General features: G+C 37.1%; 1 protein-coding gene across 1 annotated transcript in view; it reads right to left on the reverse strand.

The window, feature by feature from the left end:
• LOC107677598 (frizzled-7-A-like) overlaps window positions 1-1191 on the reverse strand; it is a 4330-nt gene extending 3139 nt beyond the window's left edge. The window contains exon 1 of the mRNA XM_016472544.1: window positions 804-1191. The gene's annotated coding sequence lies outside the window, so the exon portion shown is untranslated. The remainder of the gene's footprint in view (window positions 1-803) is intronic.
• Between the last annotated feature and the right edge of the window lie 13322 nt (window positions 1192-14513).

Consider the following 14513-nt stretch of genomic DNA (forward strand, 5'->3'; position numbering starts at 1 on the left):
GAGCTGTAAGATTCCATCAAAAATAGCTTAATTTGTGTTCCGAAGATGAACGGAGGTCTTACGGGTTTGGAACAACATGATGGTGAGTAATTAATGACAGAATTTTCATTTTTGGGTGAACTATCCCTTTAATACTTATTCTTTAGTACTTGTAACCATTTAAACAGTTATTGGCATCTCGTCCAATTTGCTTAGTACTAACTGAACAGACCCACCTTTCTAGTAACTAACCTTACTAGTACAATTTATAATTGCAATTATGAAAGTAGCCATTCTGACTAATCATTACATATGACGAGTATAAAGCAATTGTAACTAGTGGGCAAAACTAGTAAGCAACTAGTTAAATTAAGACAACCCTATTAGAATTCAATGGCAAAATTTTCAATTTGTTTCCAGAAACAATGGGAAGCTTAAACTGTCAGTATAAGGTTAATGACTGGCAGGAAATGTATTATTACTAGTATGCAATTATTAAGTACTAGTGAATAACTGGATAAACACTAGTCGCATTATTGGAAGAATAGTCTCTAATGAACAATTATAAATAAAATTGAGAAAGATACAAGTCACTATCGGATTTCATACAAGAAAATAATACAAAACATAAAATGTATAGAAGCTGTAAGTTAAAAAAAAAAAAAGCAAAAACGAGTTTCGGGGAACTTTTAAACAAAGGAATGTTTCACAGACTAAAACCAAGTCGTGAGATTAAATCTATCTACACACATAAAACTCTATAAAGAGACTTAAACTTCATCCATTTTCGCATAAAACCCGAACACAAACAAATGTAAACTTACTAGAATGTTCGTGTTCCGCGAAAGTTGTGCTACAATGGGATATTCCTCCAATTCCTCCGTGTCCGATCACTCGTAGGCTACAAGGCGAATCACAAACTATCCTCCAGCTCAGAGTTTTGCGTTCATGTATTCATGACCCCTTTTTTCGAGACTACTCCACATATTTCATCATCAGAATCCCCAAACATCTGCCTCCTTTTGAGCTCGGCCCTCCTTTCCCTTACAACACAATATAAGAAACTTTCTCCGCCACTCCTGTTGAATCTGCAGCTCTATCTCTGTAAAGTTGATACGCTGACTCCACATTGCTGCACAGTAATGATAAAACGGTTTCAAGCAGCCCTTCAATCACGGTCCCTAGCGCGTCTCCGCGGGGCGCCTTGAAACCTCCTACCTTCCCACCAATGGGAAGATGTGTTTTTCTTAGCAGCGTGCGTTCCTTATTGGAACGGAAGGAATATTTTAGTGTCTTCTTCTCCGAAATTAATTTTCTAATTTATTTTAAATGTATGACTATGTATTGGAATCTTGGGGCCCAAACTGAACGAGTGTAATAAAGTGAAAACTTTTGTTGCCAAGGTGATTTTGAATGTCTTCAAAATTTGGTCATATTTGGAGGGACAATCTTTTTTTTTAGTGATCTGGGATTCGAGTGCAAGAAGAAATAGATGTTTGTGTAGTAAAACTAATGGATTTATAGCAGAGACTCCTCAACTGAATGTGATTTCTGCCACATAGATCATAAAGCCATTTGGTGATGAAGTGGGAGTCGGACTGAATTATTACTCTCAAACAAATATAAGAGCACATTCAACTTGTGAAAAGTTAAGTCCAGTGATTTGTAACCTGAAAATGGGCAGAAAGCCTGTGCATGTGTATTTATGATTAATGAGAAATCTTTTTATGAGAAATCGCTGGCCAAGTATTGGAAGTCATAGGCCAAACTAGTGACATATTTCTGCTGTAATGGTCATATTTATAGTGATGTTTGAGCTCAGAGATGTTGATAAATCTCAATGGTATGTGAGTCTTGTAGATTCATACAGCCAGAGACACAACTGATGACGAAACCAGGACAAATGCATAGGGCCACACACTGCAGAACACTTTTTAAAAATGGTCTAAACCAAAAGCAAGGCATATAACAGATGCTGTTAAGAGAGTATTATTCAAAACAGATTTTTTCCAGTCATGCTTCAAATAGTTTTTCCATTTTTTGGTGCACCTTTAATTGAATAGCACAGACAATGTGCCTGTTCTCAAAAGCAAAATGAATTTGATAGCAATCTAAATCAAGTCTAAATAAACCTAATCAATGATTTTAAAGATATGTTTATCACTATGTCTGTTCTTTTTGCTTATCCAAATCTTTGCCAGAAAGATATCTGGATCCAATGTCTGTTATACAAACATTTGTCTCTCCCTTTCACATTCAACAGAATATTTTATCCATCTGTCAGCATTCCTTATCTCTTGCTGAATTAATTACGCAAATACACAGTATTTGACCAGACCTCCAATATCACTTCAAAACTGATTCAGGGATCTTGCTAGCAGCAGTTTGGACTCAGGGATGGACTCACATCTGAAAGAAAGTCTCAAAGAAAACAGATTATGCGAGAGCAGAGCAGTCTGTTCTCTCCGTGTTTAAATAGAGGGGAGCGAATGCTTTTCGGCAGATCTTTTAATAAAAGATGACATTTGTAGTCTTTAAGAATACATTGACGTGAAGCTAGTAACTGTTTTTGATATTACACCAGGCCATAAGAAGCAATATATCAGAATCCCAGGTTGAAAAGACTCAATTTGTCGTTCCTAACACTGTATTGTGGCTTTCATGGTGCCAAAGAAGCATTTGGTTTTCTTTTGCTGTGTTAGAGAGGTGAGATACATCTGTTTAGCCTAAAATAACAACTAATGAAATTTAATGAACAGTGAAATAATTATCTGTAACAATAGGACAATCTAAGCTTTGAAAAAATGGTTTCTTATGCTAAGGATAAAAAAACAGCTATGTAGTAAATCATTTAATCATATGGTTCTCTTTTTCCTGGATATGAGTTTTGGCTTTATTTTCCTATTGACATGCTCTCTTCTGTCCTCATACATTATACTGTACTGTATGTATGCATATCTGCATTGCTTTGACCATTCTCTGTATTTCCCACCTTCTTGCACACACCATGATTGGTTGATTATACAATGCCTGCACGCTATTTGTTAAACTACTTTTCAGTCATTATCTTCTAAAGTATGAAAAACTAGAAAAACAAAGCCAAAATCTTTTTTTTTCTGGACATGTTTGGATGTATGATCACATAGTAGACACGTAAAAAGAGTATCAGTTGCACACTAGAAATGCTGCTAGTGTGAAATCACACTGAGTTCATGCTGCGCACACGCCACTTAAATGCTGCGTATGTGTCCAGTGTGAAACCGGTGTAACATTAACCTAGTCTGACTCCAGATTATAGCTTGAGCGTTCACTGTATTTCCTTGCGGGGCCACATTAGATAAATGTGAGAACAATGGAACTAGATATTTACATTTTCTGAAGAAAGAGAATGCTTGCCCATGCAAAACTCTTGGGGTGTTTTAAGCTTGTTGCTAAGTGGTTGCTAGGGTGTTTGCTTACTGGCCCAAATCAAAAGAGACCCACCCAAGTTTCTGTGATATTCAGGTCTCTAGATATGGGGTCTTTGGTCTCACCATCATTGTAAATCTACACTGAAATAATATGTTTGTAATTTTTATAGAAGCTACAAAACCTGTTAATTAGATTACTTTACCACATACAGTTAAAGTTGTAAATGGTTTAACATTGCATTATATATAATTTTACTATAAAATGCTGTCAAACTTTGTGTAAATGGATTATGAATTACCAGAGAATTTACTCCAAATAACAGAGAACATTCCCAGAAGCATGACATATCACATATGATTATATTTTGAATAAATAATTATTTTATTCTCATTTTGTTATCAGTAATGTACATTAGGCTATTTTGTGTTACATTTTCAGTTATTTAGTTAATGTTTTTGCATTATTTTAGCATCATGTATGTTACCCTGATGGTGTTTTTCCTTATCTTTGTGTGTCCTTATCTTTTGTGGCCATGTTTTAGGGAGAAGCCACTTAATGATGAACTCTGATTTCATCATGTGACTTTCTATTTTACCGCCTTTTATTATTATGGTGTTATATTACATTTTAAGGGAAAAAAACTGAGTTTAAGTAGATTGGTATAACTTAATTAAATCTATGCTTATAAGTTGTAAAATACACAGGCTTCCCATAATAACGGAAACACTGTCACATTATTTATTTACGATGAATTTCTGGCAACCACAGCTGCCACTCTGCGTAAATTTAACAGCATATTTATACAGTATATTTATTGTCTTTTTTCACCTGTTAATGGGTCTAGTAAAGAGGTCATGGAAAAGTCTCAAAGTCATTCAAAGATCAAATTCTCACATGATTGCCATAGTAAGAATGTTTTCTGAATTAAGCCGCTCATTAACTTCTTAACCCACCTGATCCTCAATAATCCCGGCTTTCATTGTTGTACAGCAATATATTTGCAACCTGTGACTAAACTAACATGGGGGAAAATATTCAACAGAATAATACTTCAGTGTGTGCCTGTCTATCCATGTGAATGTCTCTCTCTCTCTCTCTCTCAGATACTCACTTAACAAAATAATGTTAATAGGTGTTTCATAATGTGCAGCTGTTTCTGGGGTGCTTTTCAGTCATTGTTAAGCCCTTTAATTCATTTCCTCGCTTGCAGTGCATGAGTCCGAGTGTTACGGGGCGAACGAGACATGAGACTTGTGGATCCATTTGCAAAGCTTTAATAGGAGACAGAGACGTGGTCATAAAACAGGCATGGGTCAGACAATGGCAAACAGGTATATTGAGGGCAAGACAGAAGAGTAATCCAAAACGGGCTTGGTCGATAAGCGGCTAACAATATCCAGAGAGCTTGACATGAGGGGTAATCCAATAACACAAGCTAGAGTCCAGGCGAGGTGCAAACACAGTCCGAAACAGCAGGCAAAGGGTTAACTTAAGATAAACAGGCAAAAATCAGGTACCAGGAAATCAGAAAACACGGCGAGACTAGACTAAGACTAGAACTAGGAACTAGAAACTAACACAGGGGAAAAGGCTCCGTAAAGTAGCCATCACACGATGAGCGATAAGCGCTAAACAATACTCGGCAGTGGGAAGGGATCAGAGTGAGTGTTATATAGGGAATGTGTGATTGATTACAGCTGTGTGCAATCAACTGTGTGTGTGTAATCAGTGCAGTGGATGATGGGAACTGTAGTCCGGGTGAAGTGCAACAGTGGTGTGGTGCAAGAGTCCATAGTAGTGGAAGAGTGACCTCTGGTGGTGAGCAGACAGAAGTTCATGGACCGGATTCGTGACACCGAGTGAGAACAGACCAGGAAAGTCAAACACAAGATACCCAGGCAGCTCCATTTTAGGAAAAACACCTCATGCAACATTGTGTCTGTGTACAGTACTGCTAATGGGTTGGTATACATTTGACTTGGTCAGCTCTCAAATGGTAATCTTCTCTCAAATGGAGGAAAAGTACATTTACACATTCCTGTTGCTGATATATTTCACCAACGGCTCTCTGCTGACCGAACGCAGGGAAGGTTCATTCTAAATGGGTGGTTGTGTTCAAAATCTGGCTCAGAGCAAAGCAGGGGTGAGAGCAAGAAGGAATGTAGGAAAGAGTAGCGCTCCAGTTGGCCAGAATCTGACCACCAATTTATTTAGTGCTTAGACACAATCTAATGGATACAGTGCAGTGTCAGATTGTTTTTATTATTATTAAAGGGGTAATATTTCCCCCTGGAGTTGATTTTTAGGGACATTTTTGACCCCATTCTGACATTTTTTCTAAAACATACTGTGATAGATTTTAGATGTAATATAGATTTAATCAGCTTTGAAAATAAGTATCAAATTCTGATATATATATGTATATATATAGAAATAATTTTTTAAAGAAATTTAAAGAGAATGTCTTTTAACTAATTAAATCTAATTAGTTAATCTTTCTATCTTTGAAAATAAGAAAATAAAAATAATTAATATTGGGATAGTTTTTGCTCCTATTTTGCCACTGTATTTATGTGACTTTCAGTGGAATTTTTGCTCTGAATTAATTTTTCCTTGGTGGATTTTTTTTTTATCAGTTTTTTTTTCTTTTGCTTTTTATATTTTTTGGCTTACTAGGTTGCCAAATTGCATACCAATAATGTGTGTTGCCATCTTGCTGAACTTCTTCAGTCTTTGCCATCTAGTTACTATATCATCTGTTACAGATGTAGAACATATCTTAGATTTATTAATTCCTTTGTGGTATCTTTCTTTCTTTCTTTCTTTCTTTCTTTCTTTCTTTCCCTGAAATACATATTTTGACAGTCCACCTGGGACAAAGTGCAGCTTACAAAAACCAGTAACAGTCTCCTCCATGGGCATTTATATCTCCCCGCTTGATCAATCTGTCAAAATCCCTCACAATTATATTTTCAAATTCTCTCATTTTGTTCAGGTAACGTCTAGCATGAACCGAGACACCAAAAGTGATGTTCGGGTCTCTTGTGTCGTTCCTCTGAGCCCCATGTCTGTGTTCTTAATATAGCAGGAAATCCTGCCTAATACCTCCAGTGCATTTGATGGCGGCAGTGGCTGGCCTGGTCCCCCATGTGCTGCCCTACTTCCATGTAATGTAAACAATAGTATATCAAACTACACAGCCAGATGCTTGATGGGTCAGAGTAAAGGAGAACTGTAAGATGGGGCAGCGTTGCTTTGCTTGGCAAAGCTGATGTAACACTCGAAAAGACAGAAGACATCATATAATGGCTGGTGTGTAACAAAGCGTTGGGCTATAATTCATATAGTAGTTTAAAGCACACTCTTCTACAAATAATGAATGAGTTAGTGAGTTTACAGTCATACACTTTCACTGGAAATATATAAATGTTACAGTTAATGCTGTTTTGTTCGTATTATGGCAAGCACATTACATTACACATTACATGAGACTAATGTGATAAAACCGCTTTCTAACTCTATGCTTGCTAAGTATTCAAAAGTTTGGGGCGATGAGGTTTTTTGTTGTTGTTGTTTTTGAAGGAAGTCTCTTATGCTCACCAAGGCTGCATTTATTAGATCAAAAATACAGTAAAAGCAGTCATATTGCATAATATTATTACAATTTCAAATATATTTTCTTTTTATAACAATTTAAAATGAAACTTCTTCCTGAAACTGAATTTTCATAAGTCATTACTCCAGTCTTTAAAGTCTTCAGTGTCACATGAGTCTTCAGAAATCATTCTAACATGCTGATTTGCTGCTCCAAAACAATGTTAAACAGTTGCGCTGCTCAATATTTTTGTAGAAACCATATGCATTTTTTCAATATTCTTTTGTGAATAAAAGCTTCAGAAGAACTGCATTTGAAATATAATTTTTTGTAACAATTTAATAGTCTTTACTGTCACTTTTAATTAATTGAATGCATTCCTACTGAATAAAGATATCACATTTTATTCACCTTAAATTTTGATCAGTATATTTAGATGTGTATTCAATCTTTAAACTCCTGTCATGACCTAAGCTCTTAAATGAGAACAAACTAAGTGTGTTTACATGCATTTAAGAGTTCAGTCTGGTAATGAATATAAGTTTATTCCCACTGCTAAAAGAATACTTAACAGCTTAAATAAAACAGCTTTTGTATGACAGAATTTATATGAGCTGTTAAATTAAATTATATTACAATCGTGACAAGAAAATGGGACATTTCAATGTTTTTATATCCTAGATTTGTTAAAGGGGTCATATGATGTTGCTAAAAAGAACATTATTTTGTGTATTTGGTGTAATGAAATGTGTTTATGCTGTTTAAGGTTAAAAAATTAGATTTTTACAAAGCTCATCGTTCTGAAAAGCGAGGTGTGCTGTGATTGGCCAGCTATCAGTGCGTTATGATTGACCAAATACCTCAAGCGTGTGACGGAAATGTTACGCCCCTTACCATATTGTGATGATGCCCTGTCAGGCCGGAGCGATGATTAAAAAACATGAAAACCCATTATAAACGAGGCATTCGTTGCATCCAGTGGGGACATAATTATGGATTATAATAACTTATACTGTCTTTTTACGCGTTGCGTTGCATCAAAACATACAAATACAATACAAAAACAAAGTAGTTTCGCTTTCACAACGAAACACAGCGTCACAAACGGCGGCCTAGAGTGAGCGGCGGCGGCCTAGAGTGAGCAGAGGCAAGGAAAAATTGAAATCGCATCATATGACCCCTTTAAGCTTTCTTCCTAGTTCAGACTGTTAAAACATGGTGCGCTCTACTAAAATGTTTTCAGAGGTTTTGCAGTGTGAATAATTACTAGAAAGTAACATGTGCTCAAAACATTTTGGAGACAAAAGTCGAGACAAAACCAAAAAACTGAAGGGTTTCAATGAGCCGCCAAAAGACAATAAGCCCCTTCCCCCAGTTAAAATCCCATTATGTTAAAGGAAACCCACACTCCTCCTGCAGACCCCCCACTGGGCCTCACTCTTTCTCTCTCTTTCTCCAAATAACTAGATAATTTGCATGCTAAGTATGGGTGGCTATTTTGTTGATAATGGTCAATGGAAGAGTGATATGCAGATTAAATGAGCAGGCAGGGGGATCTATTGTTTGAAGACTCAATCTCACATGGAGCAGGGAGGAGAGGAAGACAGAAAAGAAAGAGCATAGAGGGATCCGGAGGAGGGTACGAGGAAAATATTCTCAATGGGAAAAATGCCAGTGTTTCATGAGATTCCAGATAGTTGCATAAGGTAATAAAGTAGAGACTGTGTCTCTAACGATTCCTCCCGCTGAAAAAACAACAACTTTTGAATTGATTCAAGGCCATTTTGATGAAAAAAGGAAAAATTCCAGACCGTTTTAATGGAAGATTCCAAACATAGTTGTACTGTTTTAAGTCACTCTGTGCTCCAAAAACACAGATACAGCTCTATCACCTTCCATACGGTGATTAACAGTAAAAAGTTTCATTGTGACAGCTTACACCTCCACTGACCCACAAATCCTCACACTCCACCCCAGATAGAGTGACACCTTATCAGGCTGGTGTGTGTAAATCCAGCCCCAGGCTTGTGAGGCCTGCATGGAGGTTGGGTGTAACAGCTGTCTCTTGCATGTGTTTGAGAATCCATGAATAAACAGAGAGAGCCACAAAAGCTGTGAGAGCCTGAGACCACACACGCACAAAACCCAAAACACTCTCTCACACTTCACAGTCGCCTTCCTCAGCTACACATGCTGCCAAACAAATGCTACTGCAACCTTGAAACGTTACCCAACAGGCCACATGCCTTTCTCATGTTTATCCTACATGTGAAAGGCTAATGCAAAATCCTGACACATTGCATTCGTTATTTAGTGCCTGTGTCATTTCATACAGTGTCATATGCCATTTGTTTTTTAATTTCTTCATGTACAGTCAACAGTAACAGAAATCTGATAATAGAATTACAGTAGACAGCAGATTTTCTTTCAAAGCAACTTGAATTTAAGCTATACACTTTCTCAGTTCATTCATAACCCTCTGATGCTCTTCAGTCATTTTTGACTGAAAAATGTAATGTTGTGGTTTTTTAGAATTTTTTTACTTCATCGGAATGGTACAAAACTTGGTAACAGTTTTGGCACTGGCTATGTGAACACACTCACAAATCATGGACATTATTCAAAAAGTTTAAATGGTCCCAAAAGAAAAAGACACACTTGTACTCTTCGCGGTCAAAAATGGCCACATTGGAAACTAATGGGAATCAAATGTCTTCTAGTGGAAACGTTTGGTACTGCTCCCAAACAAAATTTAGCTGGAAGCTATTTTTTAAATATCAACCTCAAATTTGGAATACAACTTGTTGAAATAGCTGCTATAGTTGCAAGGATGTTCTGAAGGGTTGCTAGAATGTTACTAGTGTTTTGAGTGGTTGGTAGGTGCTTACTAGGGTGTTGCTATGTAGTTATTATTGTTCTTTTGTTCCAAAAAGGTATAGATAGGTATAGGTATATTGTTTTCCCAGTTTCGTATAGCTCTGTTACAGTTCCTAGGGTGTTACTAACTTTTGTTTCATAAATGTTTTCTTTTAGGTTGCTAAAGTCCAAAATATTACATTTTATGCGTACTTGAGGGTCTGTGTGCATACAGTGTGTGTGACGGAAATATTGTCACCAAAATAGTACACCTGTACTGTACGTGCACCACCCAATTTTTGTAAATGTGCGTATTTTGTGTGCGCAGGCCGCATATCCGCACTGAATTTGCTTTTCAATAATCAGTTGTTCCACAAGGTGGCAACACTGGTCCGGGCCATTGTTTCACAGTAGAAAACAAAACGAAAGAGTCGAAAAACAACAACAACAAAATAGCGAAGACTGCAACAACAACAGACGGCCACATTGACAAGTGCTTGTGTGAGAGGGTTATAGGATCGCTGCAACTTTAGTGAAAAAGAATAAAAAGACATATTTATCTGTCATAACTTCTGGAGAAAAACAGAACAGACACTGGACAAAGATGGAGCTTTCTAGAGCGCATGTGTCGACCACCTGTTTTCACTCACGCTAAATGGAGTATATTTTAAAAGGCACGCTAGTGTACGCATACAAAAACAAAGTATACTTGGGCTTTAGCGTGCTCTGATTGGTTACTAATGTATTGCCAGTTGGTTGCTAAGGTGTTTTAAGTGGTTGGCAGACAGATAGATACAGATATCGAGAGACATAGAATAGTTTAAAGAAAAAAATATCATAAGTTTCATATAGCTCTGCTATATATAGTTGCAAGGATGTTACTAGTGTTTTGAGTACTTGGTATGTTGTCAGTAGGTGGTTAATAAGATGTTGCGCTGGTGTTTTTTTGTTTCAAAATGTTTCTTTTTGTTTAATAAGCACTTGCTTGCATGCTATTATTGGTTGCTGAGGCTTTGCTATATGGTTGCTAAAGTCTTCTTATTGGTTGCAGATAGACATAGACAGACAGATAGATACAAAAGCTCTCTATGTGGTTGCTAAAACGTTGCTAGGGTGCTCTGAGTGGTTGCTAAGGTGTGGCTAAAGTGTATCGAGTGGTTGAAAGACATTTGTTAGAGGGTTCTGGGAATAATTAGCCTTCGAATAATTATTACTAATCACTCTGATGATTTCCAGTAAGGAGTGGACTGTGCACATCTACTGAGAAGTATGACTCAAGTTTTCTTTTCACTTCTAACAAATCATATTTAAGTGGAAAGTGTGTTAGAAGAAGCTAAGAGGAGATCTCAGGGTGTTAGACTGGAGATACTGTAGTTATTCAGGCTAAAAGTATCCTATAGTGGGTGGAGTGGGTGATGAAGGATGAATGGTTAAATGGAATGTCCTCATGCATTCTCAAATCATCAGGTTATCGGATGAGATGCCTGAACGCTGGAGACAGACGGCAGATTCATTTTTGTTCTTTGTGCTCAGTTCTCCAGGGATCCTGACCTATGTTTCTGTAGGAATACACTGGAACTGACTCTCCTCAAATTGCACACTCTTAAATACACTCACGTGTAAAAAGAAACGAGTATGTGCACCATTGCAGATTGCTTTAATTCAGCAGTGAGTAATGGATCTCCACCACTGTATTGTGCACACTTTATGAGTGAGTACTGGTTCGTGTTTGGCTAGTACGTGTGTTTATACAGGCCTTTACCATTTTATATCTGTCAGAGCTTTACCGACATAAGTAAGTACTTAATAGTTTCTACTTTACCTAACGGCGGTCTTATGACCTTGTGCTTTGACATTAATTAATATCATAAACCCATATAAAACCTTGCTGGCGCTGCAATAACTTTAACAAGACCACATCAGAGTGAGCTAAGCCTTGGAAAATACATACTGAGAGAGACCATCTGAGCTTTCAGCTTTTAATTTCATGGCCTTGAATCACTCTGTCAGAACTCTCTCCACCCACTGACTCCCGTGACGGAAACCAACACACACATTTCACAGACTTGCTGAAATCAGCTTTAGGGAGAAGGTGTAGGACGCTAAAATGTCTGCAGAGAAGTCTGAGGCTAGTTCTTACCCTTTTTATTACAGTGAATATTACTCATGATGGGTTTATTTACCTACCAAAAAAAAAAAAAAGACTGGATATTTCTATTTCTGTTTCTGTTCTAAAAACATAGTGACCCTTTTGTGAGAACATGCCACGAAAAAGGCACATAATTCACACATTTTCACAACGTCCATTAAACAACATATAGTTTGTAGGCTTTTCAGCAAAATTTAAACATGAAAAAAAAAAAAATAAACAATTAGCAGACAAAAATTATAGTATATAGTGTTAATTTGGTGGTGATATAGGCCTAGTGTTCATTTGTTTACCTTCTGGAGTAGACTGTTCATTATAATTGTTGTCATTTTAGAGATTATCATTATTTCTATGAGATGCTTGGAGCCAACATAAATCAACGTAAGTGGACTTTTAAATCAAAACCATATAGCTACTAAAACTCTTGTGACTACTAGCCCCGGTCTTCTGTATGTAGATAGTCGTGCTCTTGTTGATTGAATTTGTGCGAAAGATCGCGCCCTCTCACGGCTGGTACAGGAACTGCAGGAGCGCTGCCTTTAATAGAGCCAGATGAAAAATGATAGACGAAAAGACTGCAGGTTTGATCTTCCTGTAGGCTATGTGTGTGTGTGTGTGTGCGTGTGTGTAAAGCCCTTCAGGTTTAAATGAAAGTCGATCTCTTGAGAGCTTGTTGGTACATTGTGTTGCCCATTCAGTGGTTTCAAGACAGACAATTATTTACTGGTGTCATTTTTACAATATTTATTCAGAAGTCAAGAACAGTGGGATCGTATACAATTATATGAACACATACCCAGATTTCACAGTATTGCATTATGTTGAAGTGTGTGGAAGTACTCAGGCACATCCATTTACGACATCAGCATTGAGTGACTGGCAATGTGATTGTTTCTATTATTTGAAATTATTATTTTTTTTAAATGTTGGTGACCAATATTGCTGTACATCTCTCTTTTAGAACACTGACTGAAAGCAGCACATGTTTTGAATCTCAACATCATATACAGACATTGCTAATATGTAAAAAATGTAAAGATACAGAAACTATTAATTATGAACTTGATACATACACAGCTAAAAACAGTTCTGAACATGTTTTGACACAGTGGCCATCAGCGTACAGGAGAAATATGAGTATGTGCTGTACAAAAACAGGTAATTTTCGGGTGAGACTCTCCCCAGGTGTGTTTTATGAATGCATACAAGTCTTTTTTTTTTTCACCTGCACACTACACAATAGAGCTTTGAAAGATTAGTAGGTATATTCTTCCACATATTTTCATATCATATTCCCAAATCATCTCTCTCGCACACTCTTCATCTCTTTTCTGTGCAAAATATACAAAAACTCAATTACATATCAAATTAATAAGTGCTTTTAACTTAAACGTATTCACAATGAAAGTGTGCTGTAAACAGTCTCTGGACATCAGTGTGCAGAGAGGAAGGAAAGCAAACGTATGTGATCCTCTCTCAATGAATATGATGCTATCCAAATTATTTTGCAACGTAGAAGCTATTTTCGGTGAATATGTGAGACTTCCGATTCATTAGCTGCTCCAACTAGAAGAATAGGAGAAAGCAGTAAATGGTAAAACTATTTGTGCAACAAACTGGTATGTGTATGATTATGATAATAAATTAAAATAACATGATAACAAATACCAGTTTGCAACATCAAGCAGCATAAAGGACTATTTTTGTACAGCTAAAATGACACTGGAAGCATCACACATTCACAAATGGATGCACCCACTCCTATGTTAAAAAATAAGCTGGATATGGATCTCAAAATATAGAATGAAAACACAGTGGTGAAATCAGCTTTGACTTGGATCGTCATGATCAACCATACAACTTTTTTTTAGGTAATACTGGTCCAAATTGTAAAAACACGAATCTTATGAAAGAGAATCTGATATTCTTTCAGAAATATATTGAATTAAGCTGATTAAGATCTGAATAAACAACATACAAACTGACCGTCATGCTGCAACAGGGTCACGTTTACTCATGCTGGTGAGGTTTTGGTTTTACAAGCACACCAACTATTTACAAAGGCGAGACTTTCACCAGCACTTGGCCAGCGGAGCAAGAGGCGATTTCATTCATCTGCTGGGGCTGAAGATATCCCTCGTTTCCGCCTCTAACCTCACACCCGGCACCTTAAAGATGGACACAGCTGACGGAGAAAGAGAGAAGGTTAGAGAATGAGAAACGAGACAGGAGGAAAAAGACATTTCTAAGATTGCATAATCTCTTTTCATCTTGAGTTGGCGTTGAAAAGGTTGCCAGTTTTGACAGTGACTAAGAGGGGTTTAACTTTGATCTTGTCTGTAACGGGACCGGATTAACCTTTGAAGCTGGAATTGCGTGCATTCCACTCATATAGTGAAATTCTCCAGCACTTACTGTCCCTTAGATGCATTAACGGAGGTGGAAGAGTGTTGAAATATGGGTGTAGCAATGCATCCTGGGCTGAAATCCTGTCCTTTGGATTCATCATCAGCATCTGCTGGG

Source organism: Sinocyclocheilus anshuiensis, unplaced genomic scaffold (assembly GCF_001515605.1).
Source record: "Sinocyclocheilus anshuiensis isolate Anshui unplaced genomic scaffold, SAMN03320099.WGS_v1.1 scaffold472, whole genome shotgun sequence".
In the NCBI taxonomy this organism is placed as follows: domain Eukaryota; kingdom Metazoa; phylum Chordata; class Actinopteri; order Cypriniformes; family Cyprinidae; genus Sinocyclocheilus; species Sinocyclocheilus anshuiensis.